At 32.6% G+C, this 19,446-nt stretch overlaps 1 protein-coding gene across 2 annotated transcripts in view; it reads left to right on the forward strand.

The window, feature by feature from the left end:
• The window catches only part of LOC137930995 (uncharacterized), a 78,668-nt gene that overhangs the window by 41,983 nt on the left and 17,239 nt on the right, over positions 1-19,446 (forward strand). Inside the window, exon 2 of one of the 2 annotated variants that reach the window (XM_068774377.1) lies at positions 4,355-4,398. The exons of the other annotated variant lie outside the window; for it this stretch is intronic. The gene's annotated coding sequence lies outside the window, so the exon portion shown is untranslated. The remainder of the gene's footprint in view (positions 1-4,354; positions 4,399-19,446) is intronic. 2 annotated transcript variants of the gene reach the window in all.

Consider the following 19,446-nt stretch of genomic DNA (forward strand, 5'->3'; position numbering starts at 1 on the left):
TGCCCCAAGACCTTGACTGAGTCGACGGTTCATCTATCAGGGGGTGTACCCGCACCTCGTTTACCGGCTCGAGATAATTTCGATCCCAACGATCTTTGGTTAGGCAAGCAAAGTGCATCGTCTACTACCACTATAAACAAGTAATGCTTCTAGCTACCACCGGTGTAGTCCTCGATTGTTCTGCGAATCTTATCATTTCTGATACGATCTCGCAGTGAAATATACAAACATATTTATTCAGTCTTTTGTCATGTTTTATTTAGTATAGCTTATTATTTTCAAATTTAATTTTAATGTTATTGTATAAGTGAAATAAATATTTATATGTGTGAGATAATTCATGCGTGTGCCGGAGGCCTTATTCGCTGAATCGTAAGCGGATCGAATGGAGGTAGCGCACGATAACGATTAGAAACGGACGTGCCCATCGAAAAAGTAGCAAACGTTTAATTGAATGATTAAAGCGGGCGCATACGCTGCAATTGCGACAATCCCGCGTACCTACTCCGCGCAACACGTACGCTGTGATAACAGAAAACCTTGTTTATTGTAACTGCTTGATTGTTCTGTATTCCTATATCTCGTAACAATACGAAGCTGAAATTGAGAAAATCAGGTGTTTAAATTCTTTTACTCTTTGGAAATAAGAACAATTAATTGGCTTAATGAAAGGTGATAAGCGTATCGTAAATTTTTAAACATCATTGTTCATTCGTCATAGATGTAAAAACTTCAGAAATCTGCTCTCAATTAATGTATGCTACACTCTATCTAAAAACTAATAGTTTCACTAGTAACAATTAACGCAATAATATAATAAAAAAACTGTTTCCAAAATTTTACACATACAAAAGTTAATAATTATTTTTTATATATCTCTGCGAGCCTTTATACTGCTATGCTACAATACTGCTTGTCGTATTCCAGTATCAAAAATAATTAAAGTCACATATTTTAAAGTGATCACTTTATAAATGTCGACAAGATATAAGTGAGAAAGTTTTATATATTTTTGCTATCAAATGAAATATACATTCCCCCCTTTTAAAGCTTTCACACTTATTAACAATCACCCTGTTTAAAGTGACCTTGGTTAAGTATTGATATAAGAAAAAAATAATGTAACATATTTCAGAGTGATCACTTTATACAAGGTGATGATGGAAATAATCTTTTACACCTATGGCGAATCATCCTTTATATAAATTAAGAGTGTAAATATTATAAATATTATAAATTTATTCGTTTAATTATTGTAAAATCCGCGAATGTATAATTATAATTTTATTGTAATGCTCACGGATCTATTAGCAACAAGGTTAATTTCTCTTTTAAATTTACACTTCGTAACGCCTTGGCCGTTTGACATTTACAGAGACAAAAGAACACCACAATGGAATTAATTTTATGTTATGATAATGAATACGAAAGTTTAAACTTAGAACATTATATATATTAAGAAACTATTTTATTGAAGATTTTTTTTAATTCTTTATAAATGACATTACGCCATGCCATGTTTACTTTATACTCTGATTTATAAATAATACACTATTTAAAAATATTAGTTTTTTTTATTTATCCCAGTATGTTTGTCTTTGCTGTCGATTGTAAAAAAAAATTTGAATAAGGAAAGCGAAGACAGTTACGAAAGTAACATTTTCTATGCTGAATATAAAATTGATAAAAAATCCAATGCAAGAAGTGATCGATATTGATTAAAAAAACTATTATTGTAGTTGAGTACTTTAAAAATAAATGGTTATAATGGATTTGTAAAATAGAATACCTTCGTTCTTGGTCGCGTAATAAGTGAGTGTGCATTTTTTTACTAACATTAGCTTTTTTTATGTAGGAAAATAAAAAGAGAATTACTTCCCTTTACACAACCATGATGTATATATATATGTATATATATATATGTCTATATATATATATACATACACACACACACATATATACCTATATTATATAACAGCTACATTAACAGCAGTGACTGTGTGTAATTTAGATTAATTACCATCGTCTACGCCTGAAGTGCTTTTCTTCGGCATCAAATAACGTTCATTAATAATGCTCTGTGCTAATTAGAAATAACTAACTTCGCTATTTACTACAACGTTCGCTGTTAATTAAAAAAGTTCTTGCCGATGTATAAAGCTACTTGCTTTTTCTATCTTGTCAATTAAAATAGTTTAATTAAATTTATCCATAGAGAAGATTAATATATCTTAAATTTCTTTAAACTTCTTTTATAACTTTGAAAAATCTTTTTGTCTAATATCTATCAAATAAAGTCGAAGATCACAACCAATGTGTGTTGCCAGTGATGACTTACTGAACTGAAACGTGATCTCTCACTTAGGGTCTCACTGGCAGGCCCACAGACCCTCAACGAGCCAAAAGCAGATTTATGCTCGGAATTTTACTTGAGATTGAATGAGTAATGAGGAGATCCGTACATTAACGGAAGTGGCCAATGCAGCCCTGCGGATTTTCATATTAAATTAGCAGTGAATAGATTACTCAGTGTGCAAAACAAATAGGACCAAAAATGTTGGTGTGGACTGTATAAACAGGTTAAAAAAATGTTACAAAAGTGGGTAACAGTAAAATAATACGTAACAATAGACTGACAGAACAAACAAACATACAAAACTGTATAGCGACGCAAACTGCCAAAATAAAAGGTTTAAAAAAATAAATAAAAATAATTAGAGGTTTTAAATGACCCAGTCAGTTGCCAACATTAGCCACTGTGGCTTTAAATTACTAAAGCGGACACATCGGATCGGCAAAGGTAGTGTTTGACGTATCAGAAAGGTAGACAGATGACATTGTAAGTTGTAAGGCGCCGGCTGCAAACCTTCCCGTTAATCCTTTTGAAAATCTATGGGATATACCTATGGATGTCTCATATCTTAAATGATAATTACGATAAACATGTCATTTGTCTTAATACAAATCACATTTTAAAATGAAAATATGAAAGAAATAAGTGGAATTGTACAGTACCCGGCGATAAATATTGAGATGACAGAGATAATGCTCTGCGAAGCTGAAATTAGCAGATTGTCTCTTTCCTAAGGTCATTGTGCAATATTTATTGTGCAAATTTCACTTATTTCTTTTTTATTTTAAAATATGTTTCATATTTAGAAATTTTTATATTTATATTTAAAAATACGCAAATAAGTTAGTTCAATCGTATTACTAGGCATTCTGAATATTAAAATCCACCGAGCCATAAACTGGTCCGGGGTATATTTGGAAAGTTATTCGTGGAAACTTTTTCAATTTTCCGACATCAGGGTGACCTTTTTTCCAACTACCGTCTGTAAAGATAAAAATTGCTATAGCTCTCAACTGTTACAGCCGCTCACTATGATTGCTTCGGGGTTTTATTCGAGTTTATTTCAAATGTCTTAAGATACTGTGTAGATAACAATAGGTCATCTATAATTCTATATTATTATCCAAAATCATATAGAGATTGCGTTAATGGTTGATTGATTGGTGCGGTAATTGCGTAGTCCTATCTTTACTAATTCAGTAATTAAAATTGGATGTTAGGTCACACAAGCGCTGGATTGTATATATCTGATGAACTTATGACCCATATAATTCATATGCATGAAGTAAACTCACGCCTTTAATATCTCTATAGAAATAGCGAAGACCTTTTATATTAAAGAATTTACCTACGACTAATTATTAATTTGTTACACTTAGTTGCCGCTTCTTTCTAACACATACGTTCAATACGTTATATATACCCGAATAATAGTACTTAGATAACTTTTCCTAGGCCTTATTATAGTGTAATAAGAAATTCCGCAGAAAAGCCGAAATCACCGACGTAGCTTGAACAATTGCTCGTCTGTGACAGTGGGCGGGGCACTTCGCTCGTGCAACCGATGGACTTTGAGGCCGAAAGGTTCTCGAGTGACGACCACTTACCGGTAGATACGGTTTGAGTAAGCCCCCTAGATGGACCGGCGATATAGTTGAGGGATTCGCTGGATGTAGTCATGGCAAGACAGATTATCGTGGTGACCTTCGGGGGTGATTTATACATGGCAGTGGGCGTCCATCGGCTGAAAAGTTGAATACCTTATATATATCAGACTTATGATACTTAGATACCATATTTATAAATAGAACATTTTTCTCGGACTTATAGTTGTAGCCTAGAAAAGTTTAAAACAACGAGGCATGGAAATACTTATAGTAAAGTTATGCTGCTTTATGAAATGCAATGCAATGTTTTTCTAAATAAAATATCCACACTCAATTGTAATGGTTAATAAAGACTTTATTATTGTTATTATAACTGTAAATGTTTTTGTTTCAGATAAAACTCTGACCACAACTGAAGCTTTCCTTCATAGTGCTTATGTAAGTATTTATTATTGTTATAAATATATACTTATATATATATATATGTATATCGAAAGTTTTTATATATATATAACAGTCAATAAGTCCAATCTAAACATATTACTTACTTATTATAGCAATATACAAAATCGACATTAATTACCGATGTGTATATTCCATATCATAAGTGTAAATCAGAAGTTGTCTGAAACTTATTTATAATTCTTTTTTATCTTACGTTAAACATTCGGTGTGCTATCAACACATCATAATTAATTTTAACAAATATTATTAAACGCAAAAACGGTAACACATTACCAGTAAGAAACCTTTAAATATGGGTATTATTTTTAATTTCAAATTAGAAGTTATTATAAAAAAAGACTATGAAATAGAATATACATTTAAAAAAAAAACTTATCCGGAAGTATTCAAAAACACTATTGAATATAACATTCGGCTATTTGATAACAAAAATTATATCTATGACAGCGATATATATAATAAACAACCTCGTATAGAGCTTCCGCGATATCTAATTTCTACTGTGAACGAAATAAATTGGCAATTTAAGTTATAAATGTTTCCAAATTGGATTAGTCGTGAAGCGCTTATCTAAGTTCGCGGCTCGCACGTTCAGGACCGGTTGTGGCGAGGTCATAATCCTGCGGATTTAACTCGTACCACACAGGTCCACGCGTGGGGACAGAATGTCTAACCGAGTAAAAATATAGTTTGAGAAAATTATAAATACATCACATGTTCAAGTTGGCACTAATACACGTGTTTTTGGCTTCTTGAAATCTTTAGAAGTGACACAGAGGATTATTTATAAATTTCATTATTAAGAGGTTAGTAAAGTGTCATTCTTATTATTTAAGTTATGAATATCTAAGCTTAAGTTAAAAAGCATAGTCCTCTACCTGGAAAGCTTCATCATAGCTCACGCAAGAAAAAATCTGTACATTTAGAGTTAAGTTTCTATTTACTTTACCAACTTTGATAAATAGAACTATGTACATTAAAACATATATTTATAAATTTATTAATTATTTAAAAATAATTTAAACTAAATACAGATTAGTAAAGGATTATTTACACATGATTTATTAGTATTTTTCACGATCATTAATAATATCCTGCAACTTACTCTTATATGTAACTGCCCACTGCAATGCATAGGCCTAAGATCCAGATCAGAGGCCAAAGATGAGGCGATATACCATAATCGCAACGTGGTATTATGGTACGCAGAGGACACTACTGCCCATCCTCTGGAAACTTATATATAAAGAGTGGCAATACTACATAATTTATATAAGATTGTATCCTAGGAACCGAATCTGCGATCTACTTTCGCATGTCTCAGTCCTCTACCGCTACCACTACTCCAATGTCTTATCGGACTTTCTATTTAATATCACAGTAGAGCACCCAAAATTACTGTAAAAATATAAAATAATCTACATTTAATAAATTTATGAATAACGGAAAACAGTACAGATGGCTGCGAGGCCCTCAATGTTCTGAAGTGGAAAAAACCTGTCACCAATAAGACGAGCCTTTAAGTCTGCATGTCTAAATGCAAGCCTTCTCCACCTGATCTTATTGGAACTGTATAGGGAGGCCAGGTCCAACATTGAGCGTCCTACTGCTAAAATAATGACGTTGATGTAGTGGGAAAGTAGTGTCTTGCAAATGAAGCTCATATAAGAAAATATCATGTGTGGCTACGATCACTCTATATTTATTGTAAGAAAGTGATAAAATAGCAATATTTTTTGTGTTCCAAATTTTATGTCAACAATCCAGAATTTATCAAAATTTACGTTTTGCTATAGGGAAGATTAAAATCCTTCCTTTAATAAAATGTGTTTTAAGTTTAGAAATGTTTTCAAACACGTAAATCTTTTAAATCAAAACGTCATTAAAATAGATTTATTCAGACGTTTTTGCAACAGTGTAAGAAATTTCTTACTTCGTTTTCATGCATTTTTGCATTAAATTCACACAAATTGCTACGATTCATGTGTGGCCATTACTCTAGATCGAAAATAATAGTTTCTGAACGTAAATCAAGTTGCGCGCGCACTTTCTCTGGGAGTCGGGAGACTTTTTCTTCATTTTATTTATTGTTGTTACATTGTGGTTACATACATCTTTTTAATAATACGCTGTCTGCGCTTTCCATTTAAATGTTTCTTTTAAAGATATAGACATAAAATAAATTGTTTATAATGTCCATAGTAATTGTTAATTTTCTGCAAGTTAAGTTTATGGATCATAAAAATTGATAAAAAAAAACTAAAACACATTGTTTTATTTTTCCGTTGCAATTTTCCCTTCTATTAATATTCGTCCTTTTTAAACAAATAGATAAAAAAAACGTTAATGTTATAACTATATTGAGACATGGCAAAAATAGGAACCCTATTGTCTGTGGAACAGATGTGGTTGTCGCTAGGAGCGAAAAAGGAACGTCCTGTACCAGAACTCGGTTGCCAGACCGATTTGACGATGCATGCCGCGAGAACTACATTATATAAACAGCCACGGTAATGTGTGTTATCTGTAAAATAGTTCTAGCAATATATACGATTAGTAACATTGTCGACTTTGTTATACATTTACTTACATACAACCGTGAGAAGACTCCAGGCCATATTTTATCATTCCTTATATCAAAATTAAATTCTTTATTTCAAGTACGCCTTAATTACAGACGGTTATAAAAAGGTTAATTATCCAAACATATTTGCCATCGCTTTCGGAAGGCATATATGCGCCGATAAGAAACAGCAAGGGACACGATACTCACTCTTTTCAAAAAACCAAGAACATAACATTATTTTTCATTACAAGTTGTATTACATCTTGTGCGATGGAAGCGGAGCTAATTATTCGGAAGAATTCTTGTTGCGAGTTTTGGTACATGCACCATGAAGTCTTAACATGGATATGCTGCTCCTGATGGTGATGATTTTTGTAAACTTATGAATACAACCAGTATATATTAATAATCCACTCGATCAGCTATTAATAATGATTAAGACAATCGAAATAAGAACAAATAGATAAACTTTATAGTGGAGCCTTGGTTCGGGTCGCTACATACTATTTCACCAGATTGTAAGACAGCCTAGCTCTTAGCTCGCTTTGGCGGAATAACAAAAATAAGCTTCGTCACTGTTATTCCCACCTCTAGGATTTGATCTTAAAAATACGAGGGTATATAAAGAAAAATAACAATGTCTAATGATTTGTTTTCCATCTCGGCCGGTCGTTAACGTCTCAATGGTTTAGAGGCAGTGTCGAGTCACGGTCGCGGAAGTGAGAGGACGTCGCGGCACTGACCCCCGCGATTGATGACTCGCGGGTGATTTTGCAACTTTCAATCGGCCATTCTTTATATTTCGCTAGTTCACGATATTTCATCATCGTGATTAACTTTGTAATTCAAAATTGAAATATCTTTACTCAAATAAGCATTTACTTGTAATGTTGAACATTATAAAGAAGTCAGTTTAGTCAAGATTCCGGGAAGCAAGAACTGACCGGTCTTATGGTGATCTTTGAGAACGGCCTACTTCGCAGAGGACTTCTTTCTGCTGTTATGATGATGATGAAAGAGGTCAATACAGTTAGTTCGAAAGTAAGCTACCACCAGCTCCGAATGCTGATCGGCTGAGAAGAACCAGAACACTCCACAGTTGTTCCTTATAAAATAAATTTAACAATGACTTATTCATTATAATATCAATCATACAATTAACTCAACAAAGTTCTACAAATTTCGATCAATTATGAACTCCTCAACGCTATAATACGATTTATTTAATAATTAGTTTTAAATCATAAGGTGTCTACATGTTATGGAACTTTATTATATATTTATCAATAGGCTCAATCCTATGCAGGATTTTTCAACTTTTTTAAGACGATATTATGAAGTTGGGAGTTTATTTTTATTTCTTGTACCCATAGACTTTGACAGACACATCCCGTTTTATACAAGTATTTAAATTTTGGCGAATAAATATGTTATTATGTAATATGTTACGTTGCCATTAAAATGCATCTTCACAAAGAGATTAGATTTTAAGAGGGACGTTTTATTCCGGTCGTTGTAGATATGTGACGTATTTTTCGGATTTTTAGTAAGTGTATTGTGTGTATCTCCCGGGAATCGAACATGCAAACTGCCATAGTAAGTCACAGTCCTAAACCACTTTTCCAACATTTTACCAGTTACCTATGCCTATAATTTAGGAATTATATTTATTATTATATATGTATAAGATATAATCATCAAATGTATATATAAAATGTATATAATGATTATATTAATGAATAACTTATGGCAGTAGAATTTCCCGATAAACTTCATATAAATATCATATTCCTGTTTTATTTATTACCGCGGCTGATCAAAATCGGTGACCCAATTAAACCTAATTTAAACGTTAATTAACTTTTGTCTTTATAACATAATGACAATATTGCCGATATACAGAGTGATAGGTTTTAGCTATTTGTTATCTTTAATTATTTATTAAAATCTTTAAGCTTCAAAGCTTTTACATCTAGAAGCAATTACTTTGTAGATTTTCGCATGATAAACCATTTTGAAATAACATTTTTATGGGTCGATTGAATCATTTATTATCGAGTAGTAACATGCCAGTAGTTAAAGAAAAGTAGTTAAAGAGAAATATTTTAAATATATACGAAGTATTTCTGCATTTTAAGTGAACAACAGGAAGAGCACGTATTTTTCTATAACGTATTAAGAAATAAATTTATGAAGATAAGTAACAAGTTATTTTAATTTTATTTTTAACCCAAAAAACTTAAACAAAAACAGAAACTCCGCGCGTCAATCAAGTAACACGAAATTAACAAAAAATATTAATACTAAAATATACAAAGACGTAATGCGTATTGTATTTTTATCGTGCATTAAAAAAGTGGGCAAATGTGAATTTAATTACTTCATGAAGCCGAAGAGGTCTCGATTGAGACATCAATCATTTAGTGGACAACTGCAGGGCGATTTCATGTGACCGAAAAAATAAAAGTTACAAGCAACTGGCTGACTTAATCGAACGGAATATCGAGTGAGGGCACGATATACCCTTTGTTTAGTACCGCCCTTAGAATACATTACGACCTCTTAAGGTAGTGTACACAGTTATGGTATTGCAGATAAATACTTGTAAAGTGCATTACGCATTAAAAATTGCTTTTGTTAGTTTGTTGTAAAAGATGACGATTTGCTAAGGTAATATTTTTAAGAGAATATACGATGTCAGCTTTATCGCTATATATATAACATCACTAGTATGATTTTATTGATTATAACACAATATTTTAGATTCTTTACAAATTTGAATTGCTGCGTAATGCTTTGGAGGATCTGAAAACTATGAACTCCTAGTGGTTCGAGTCCCGCGATAGCCCTCAAGCTTCTTTGCTTCAAGAGATATCTTAGATTAGACCTCTGTGCCCTGATGTCTCGAAGCCGCTGAATCTACAAATGCCACAAGGTAGTAAAAATCCGCTCCAAAAAAACTGTGGTTGAACGTCAATACGTCGCCGTGAAAACGTCGGTGCATCGTTTTGTGTAAACCCTAACAAACAAGTTATAAAAAGTTAATTTTTATTCATCTACCCTCAATAATTACTTTTCGACAACCAGTTGTTATTACGTGTCTACCCTAAAATAATCAATTACCAATTCAATTTAATTACAATTTTTTAACGTATCAACAATAATAAGAACGTTATTAAAACATAAAAATAGATTATAGAATTTAAATGGAAACTAAATATTTTGTGAAATGTGGGAAATGACGGACGGCTTATATATAAAAGAATGTCATAAAATTAGAGAATATGTGATGGATCAAAGGGATGATATAAATTGAGAAGTGTGAAAGTTGAATATTTAAAAAAATTAAAAAAAATTGGAATAAAAGTGCCCGTCTTTAAAAATGATAATTCAACGAAAGGCTGTGTAACGGGAATAAATAATAATAATAAAAAAGGTTGGAAGACGCTGGATGTAGGCCGCTTTCAACGGGTCCTATTGAAAACCTAATGGGGAGGCCTGTGACCTATGGGTGTCTTGTGGCTGTAATAATGATGATGAACCCATAGAAAGATTTAGTAACTCGACTTAAAATTCCAATTCGATGATACAGGAGCTAAAGACAATAAGAGTACTTCTACTAGCACTTTGCTATACGGTATGCATGCCCAAGAATTATAATCACTAGCTCTACTCACGTGCGCCGTAATAAATAGTTATTTCCTTGGCTAATTGCTGGACCATTACTTCCAATTACCGTGATTTGCCTTTGTATAGCATCGCCTGCAGTCTTGGCATAACAGCCTATTAAGGTGTAACTTTAATCTAATAAAACGCCTGGAAGTTATAGGAACTAATTGTATCTGATTCAACGATAGCGAATGTATAGTTAGTTTATACTGTGTGAGTTCCTTAACTTTGTTTTTCTAGAATATCGTCGTGAAAAGGCAATAATACTTTACTTTTTGTCACCGGGTCTATGTATTCCGGGTGATGGGTTAAAGGGGCAATCTTGTTGAATTAATAGCAATATATTTGTTGGTATTAAATAATCGTAGCCCAGCGATAGAGGACTGAGATTTGCGAATGAAATCGCGGGTTCTATTTACGGGATACAATCTTATATAATTCTTATTATTATTGCCCAAGTTCACAAATAAAACACACGTATATCCCCCCATAGATGTATTTTGGGAAGCCTTTGCTTCGCAGTGGGCGTCTATGGCCTGAAACGATGACGACGACGCCATAATTGACCATCCAAAATACATTCCAATTTTAAATTTTAGCTCCTGTTTATCAAATTTACATTGTTACTAAAAATATAAACATTAACGTTCCTAAATAGAATAATAATTATTTAAATACGTCGTGTTTCTAATCAATAAGGAAATTAAAAAAACAGAGATGCGAATTTAGATTATACATTGCGTGTTATATTATTTTAAGAAAAGGATATTTAATTTTTTTTTTAGAATAAATAGTGCACGAATATTTTATATTTTATTCTAAAATTTACTATTATTTTTACTTCAATGGTAATAAGGATTTCGATTGAAGTATATAGTGGGATTAAAGTATGTATGTAAATTTGTTAATCTTTTATTTTAATTAAAAGGAACTGATTTTATTTATCAGGTACCAATTAAAAAAAATTAAAAAACTGATAAAACATAAAAACCACTTCAAATTTAAAAAAAAGCCAGTTTCCAAGCCAGTTTTCCGCCTTTAATTTTTCACTTTTAATTGCCTCAATCGTAAACTTAATTAAAATTAATATTTTTAAATTTGTCTACGAGCGAATAAATTAGTAAAATGTCATTGCACGCGAAACTACCGGATGATTTCACGTTGAAACTTCTACTGAACAGTTTATGAATTAAGTTTCGATTTATAATCCAAAAGCTATTACAATCTCTGGACATAAACAAATTGAAACTAATTAACAATTAAACCAGAAGATAATATTATGTACAGGTTAGTTTTTTATATATACGTGGCAAGAATGGTACATATAAAAAAACATTAATAAACATGATCACATAATGGTATTTTGTGTTTATTGATTAACGCATGAATAAGTAATCAAAAAACTATATCGCCTTTTTTGGTAATAAAGCAATTTATTATTTACCAACCTCTTCGTTAAAAACTACTACATATATCGCAGAAATAAATAAAACATACATATTTGAATATTTTTCCATATAGGCCTGGCAATGTTTTTAAATTTAAATGCTGTGAATAGAATATTTAGAAAAATAATTTAATTTTAAAGGTTAGAAGCGAGTTTAACTAAAAGTAGTCGCCGCTTTTCATATCTTGTTAAAAAATATCGTTTCACTCACACACCATGCCCTGGATTGATCCTGACCAAAAGTACGAATAACGTGTACACTGATCAATCAGCAATTGGCCTTGCGTGGTGGAAATGGTATTCTTTTGAGAGGAAGCCTTTATCTAGTAATATATAATATATATATTATATATTGTAATGTATAGTAATATATAATATATATATTATATATTACAAGATAATATATATATATACAAATATGCAAAAATCAAAAAATCCAAAAATGCAACTTTACACTGAATGACGAAAAACAAAATATTGGTTATATTTCAAAAATTGATACACTTAAAATTATAATCTTTCTATAGTTTTTCTCGTTGGTTATGAGAATTAAAACACTAATGGTCTCGGTATTACATTTGAAATTCTTGCCTAGTTCAAAATATTGATAACATTTACTACACTACGTATTTCAATCTTCTGTATATTATAATTTTATTTATACATGTCATAATGATTTTTTTTAAATGTATGTTGCCACAGACAATTAAACATGATTGTAGGGTTGGTACATTTTTAATTCTGACAAAATTGGTTTGAAATATAAAAGAAGGTTTTATATACAGCCCCACGGGACTGCATCAATATGGAGGAGGCTATAATTTAATAGCTGCATTCAAGACGGTGACATCAGTCCGTGATAAATGAATCGCAGAGAAAAATCTGTTAACTATACTAGGAAACAACTTCCTTGCATTGATGCCAAGGCAAGGTAATATATTAAAGGATATAAAGTTTCTAACATAAGATTACGGTATAAAATACATTAGCGTGATACCTATTATTATGATACAAAGGGAAATACATATTGTTGTTTTCTGAACACGCGGTGACAGCACACAAGTGTTGCCAGTTGTATGAATCACAGTTAAGATCGCGTGGTTTAATGTTAGCCGGCTTCAACCATCTATGAGTCGGTCAATGCACATTACAAACATCTGTGTGATCCTCTGTCCCCTTTCTATTTGCATATCGCGTTAATAAATCTAAAGCTTAATCGCTGAAAAAGCATACTCCACCAAAGGTTTTTTTTAACATGAAACTATTCTTTAATAGTATTAGCAAAAGTGTTCATTTCTTTTATCATTTGAAATTGACTCTGCAGATTTTTGTTTTAAAATCGAATTAAAATCATTTATTAGATTCTTATAAGATTAGAGAAAGCGCTTTTAAATCAACAGGATGGACAAACAATCGCAAACAATAAATTTTCTAGTTTAGTACATTTTAAATTAATACTTCATTAATATTTATTTCGTATTCGCAGTTTAAAAAAATAACTATCCATTTAAAATAAATACATAGAACATTATATTAACCATACATTTAAATTAAGAACGCTGTATTAATTCTTGAAAACCTCGTGTTCTTTGTTTTTTTTTTTCTTTGACAGCCAGTGTACAATATGGTAAAAAGTTTAATGTGTCTAAGACAAGGTTACTTGCAATTAATTATTTTAGCTACTTCCTTACTTAATTACATGAAGCTTTGATATTTTGTAAAATAAATTGTCTTCTTCTGTTGTCTTAGTTTCAGAATACAACGATTCTAATTATAAAAGAATAAAAAAAAACGTACATAAGAAAAACAGCATGTAGATCATAGACCAAATAATATTAAGCTAACTGCCGTAGTGTATTCAATGAGGTAAAAGAGTGAAGATACCGCTGATACGTGTCGTGAATGCGGTGTGTTAAGTGATCACTATCGCTGGGTTGAAAAAAGGATTAGCTTCGGTAAATTCATTATAATTTTTCCATTTTTTCCAAGTATGAAGGCAGATAATTGAAGGCACTTAAACCTCATTATAATAACTAATCTCGAGGGTTTCTAGTGGGTCGTGAACCCTTCAAGGCTATGACTCAAGTTGTTACATATTTTTACATCGGATTAAGAAGCCACCAATTCTTAAGATTGGGTCGCTATGGCAAACTACATCAATTTGCTTGATTTTGCTATAATCGTTGCCATAATTTGGTAAATATTAAATTATTTACGAAATAATATAATTTTATTTACTTTGTCATCTTAATCAAAGATATGACACGGGAGTGTGAGAGTCCCTCAACTTTGGCCACTAACATTATAGTTACTTGATTTCATTATATCTATTACATTAATTTCGTGAACACGTTTACTAAATCACTTACGAAATTATATAATTTTAGTTTATCGTCATCATTTCACTGTTGGAAGGCTTCCCTGTTAGATTTCCAAAAGGACCGTTTGAAAGCTACAAGACCCACCTTGCATGCATGCCTTCTACGTCGCACTTACCGGATCTTGGTCTCCTCTCAAAAAACGTTAAGGCCCCAGCGACCAACTGTTCTGCGCATTATATGGCCTGCCCACTCTGAAGTGGGAGTCTCTGAAGACTTGCTAATCCGCCGGGCTATATCGATTACTTCCGTTCGTCTACTAATCTCATTATAATAAATAAACTAGCTGATCCCAGCAAACGTTGTTTTGCAAAAAAAAATAAAGTTTTTAATTAACAAATAAAAAATAAGGGTTGATCGTAGAGGGGTGAAAATTTTGGGTTGCATGTATTTTGTATTCTGTGTCATAAAAAAATAAAAACAAAAAAAATTGTCCCAAAAAAAATTAGGGGTGAATCAACCCTTAACATTTAGTTAGATGAAAAATAGATGTTGTCCGATTCTCCACCCTGGCCGATATGCAGGTTAAAATTCACGAAAATCGGTCGAGCCGTTTCGGAGGACTTCAATCACGAACACCGTGACACGAGAATTTTATTTATTAGATTATTATATTGCTAATATCTACTTTAAAGCGAATTTGAAGCAAGCACATAAAATCTCGTTAATGATTAAAATCTGCATAGTGCCGGGTAAAGACAAGGAACAAATTCGGTTCCAAGATGTCACCTTTAGATATCCGCCGGCCACTTCAATTATTCCGACGCTCTGTGAGAAACAATTGCACAATCAAATTTCGACGAATACCGAGATTTGGCTCCGTGCGAGCCCAAAACACGTTTGAGAATTTCTCTTCTTTTATTTAAGCAATTGATCTAGATCAGACTTCTCAATTTTTTTTCGTTCCCGTTACGCTTAATACATTCTTCAATGATTCTCCGTATATATTTCCAAAAATATTCCATGTGTATTTCCAAAAATTCTCTATGTCTATTTACAAAAATACTCCGTGTCTATTTGCAACAATGTGCCTTAATTCTTTTTACATCTTTCTATTGTCAATCTAAACATTGAAATATATTTAGGTATTACATATGATGATTGAATTTTATAAATTAATTAATTATAATTAATCAGCTACCTTCCTTTTTTCAGTGTGGTTCGGTAAACAAAACAACAATAAATTTTTCATTAGTCGTTACTCTTCAAGAGTAAACACATAATATAATACAAAATATTGAAGCAAGAGACTTCTGAAGGCTCGCTTGTTAATGACTATACGTCTTTCTTTTCCTAGTTGACATTATGATGTAACTTGGCGAACGTTCAAGAAAAACCGGCAAGGGAAGGACGATGCCTGTGTGAAACGACATTTGTTTTATAAGATACGTAACAGCTGGCACATAGATTATTATAAAAGATATAGCGGACAGTAAGTTCTCCACTATCCCTGACTTAAAGCTTTCTGTTTTTTTATTAAATAAGCCATGGAGGGGGTAAAAGAAATGAGGAAATTCGCAAGCGAACAAAGTTACCGACATAGCCCAATGGATTAGCAAGTTAATGTGACTGGAGGCAGGGTGCAAACGTCGCGTAACCAAAACCTCGTTTTGATAGTATTCTTCACGGGCTCCTACAATAAAAGTAGCTCGGACCGCTAAATTATTATGTTTTATAATATAACCATTAGTATAAATCTGTAACGGTAATTTGCATTAAGAAACATGTGACATTAATATATACACTAATAAGATGTGTGTTTACTAATATGCTTTAAGGACCCCGAACAATCTTACTTTCATCCTTAAAAAATCGCTTGAATCATTGTCTGTCGATTTAACATCTTGTTTATTACTTGCACTTACTATCACGTTCCGTGTCACGGCAATTTTTGAAAATTTTCCATTCAGGCCGCTTGGGGCGTATACGACCCACACTTTAAAAATTTTAAAAAGTCGTTCAAGGCGTATGGTTTTACACTTTTTCAACACTGCAGGGCTATAATTAGCGGGGAAAAAGTTAGAAATTTTAATATGCATTATGTACGCGCATACGTGATGTGAAGTTATCTATATTCGACCTTACAATTCATTTCTTTAAGAATCCTTCGTTTTTCAATGAGAACTGCAAATGGTCTGAACGGAAAGTGCAGCGGAGGTAGTATATACCCCATATGGCATGGAATGTGCTATACCACGTTTTTTATTATGCTATGTATATTATGGTAATTAAGAGATCTGTTTTACTTATTTAAATTTTTCGCTAATACTTCGTGACATTTGCATCCCGTGTGTTATAAAAATAGATTTATTCTGAGAACATCAATAATACTCAATTAAGGACAAGTTTGTGCCCGACTTGTTTGTGGTCGAATGTTTGGAAAGAGGATAGAGTTTCAGCAATGAATTTTACAGGGTGATTATTTATAGATGCAAAGGCTTTAATGGGGGAAAATATATACACCAAGATAGTTATGTCTCATTCGCACATACAAGTTTAATTATCTGTCTCATTCATGCATTCGCAAAATGATATTCAAGTGATTTCTATTATACCTACTATATATTATACCTACATTTCAAATTGAAGTAAAATATTAATGCAAACGTACGATATCATGTATTAAAATAAAAGAATCCGTGTAGATTTTTTATTTTTTTGTCCATACACTTCATAATTTTTAGGAATTAAATTCAACATTTTTTAAAATGACAAAAAAGTTTATTTATTATATTTTGACATTTCTGCCCGGTAAACTGTTAAATTTGTGTATAGTGTTCTTATTTCTCTTTTACTGGAGCCTTAAGGTCCTGGAGTGTAAACTACGGATTACCGCGTTAGTAGAGTAGTGTAGGACGTCCACCCATAAAGTGAATAGATGACCTGGTTAAGGTGATCGGAAGACGCTGGATCCAGGACTCCTCCAACCGGTCGTGTTGGAATATGGAGGAGGCTTTTGCTTGACAGTGGACATACTAAGGCTGAAATGATAAAAATAATTGGTAAAATTTCCGAAAGACTGATATATTAAAGGCGATTTTTTTTTTGTTCGTAACGGAAGGAGGCTAACGGCGCCTAGTCTAAGATGACTTTTAAGATCGAAGCTTTTGGGCTCCCGAAGAAGACTTGACTCGTGCCACTACATGCTTCTATTTTACCGGATTGACAGACCGCAGAGCTCTTTTATAGCTTTGACAAACGCTCCACGAAGTGACTAGGTTTAAAGGACCCCACGAGAGGATTTCTGCTTGGTCTAACACTTGTTGATAGTACAAACACATTGGCATAGTACACGTTTGGCATAACGATTCAAGAAGGCCTGAGGGGGCCGAAATTCGACTTAGTTCCTTGCTGTTGCCTGATTTATTTTTATCAGTACTACAACTTTGGAAAACTTTAGCGCATGGTGTAGGAGTGACGGAAGAAACTCCAACGCTTCTACCTAGTGCAAAACTAGTGGGATGGTATACATGTTTAAGCTATGTTACTATTATAAAATCTAGACTAAACAATAGCAACGATCATCTGAAAAGATCTCATGTCTGCTTTATTTTAAAAGCGTAAATAACTGTCAACATATAGTAAACATTTATTATGACGTATATTTCCTTGTATAATTTAAACACTATAAATTTCGAAACTAGTATATTGATACAACCGGGAAATTCCTAGCAGTATTTCATCATATATTCCTTGCCTAGATTCCAGGCAGATTTGGGAGCTAATAAACTGACGCTTCCGGCTAAACTCTAAGTTCTATGAATTTTTTTACATTCAAACAATTTTTTTATTATTTTAATTAATAAACACTCAAACTAATTTGGATTCCTATCATAAATCTACGGGGGCGGGCTACATCAAGCAGTGAAAGTCTTTCGTTTGAAATGATGATGATAAGACTGTATTATATTTTTTTATTTTAATTTCAGTGAGGAAAATATCAAGTTTTACATAACAATCCTTGACTCTGAGGGTAGGAAAGAAATATGAAGGGTTCTCAATCAAATCCTCATTCGAATTTCAATTCGAACCCGCTAGAATTATATTAAATTATATTAGTAGCCAGCCGTACGCAGCGCTCTTAAATGATTGCTGCAAGTTTATACAAACACTACTTTATTAGGAATCTTTTTGTTATTGACATTCCATAGAGACTAACTGCAATGCATACGCCATCTTACTCCTATTTTCCTATTTATCCCCCTCTATGAGGAATAACTTAGTAAAATAGTTATAAGTAAGAATAAATAAATATTCAAACAAAAGCATAACATCGGTAATTTTGTCTCTATTGTATTTATTTAATTAATACACAAGACAAACAATAGTAACAAGAACTTAATAAAACTATGGGAAAGTCATATCAACTGTTTAAACTCCAGCCTTGACACGTTGCTGGCAAAATAAATATAAAAGTGCGAGTTGCGCTGGCGCACAACGGCGGACAGTAATTAAGCCGCTGACGGACGGTTAACGCCGTTATCAGATCGTTTTTTTGTAAACATTTTCCGATTGTGCGCCCACTTTGGAGGCTGCGGCACTAAACCGTCTGACGTGTACACCCGGCTTTGTATTGTTATTTTGATATCTCGACCTGCTCGCTTACGTGATAACGTCCACGTGACTTGAGAACGTTTGCTTAGATTTTTTAATCTGTATACAGACATATTAAAGAAAACATTATTTTTATAGCATGAATATAGATGACTTATTATTGTCACTCATCAAATGCCTTCACCAATCCATTATCACCATCATGTCAGCTGATTGACACCCACTGCAAAGCATAAGCCCTTTCGATAGATCGCCAAAATGACCGGTTAAATCAAGTGAGGGCCTACCCACGTCTCGTCAACCGTCTTGTGGTACTTCGATAACCTTTCGGCCCCAACAACTGTCAATTACACGAGCGATGTGCTCGACACATCGCCAGTTCAGACGAGCAATTCTTCGAGCCACAT

This window comes from Battus philenor, unplaced genomic scaffold, assembly GCF_028537555.1.
Source record: "Battus philenor isolate CCGP_79_NKW_IND1 unplaced genomic scaffold, ilBatPhil1.0.hap1 SCAF_7, whole genome shotgun sequence".
Classification (NCBI taxonomy): Eukaryota; Metazoa; Arthropoda; class Insecta; order Lepidoptera; family Papilionidae; genus Battus; species Battus philenor.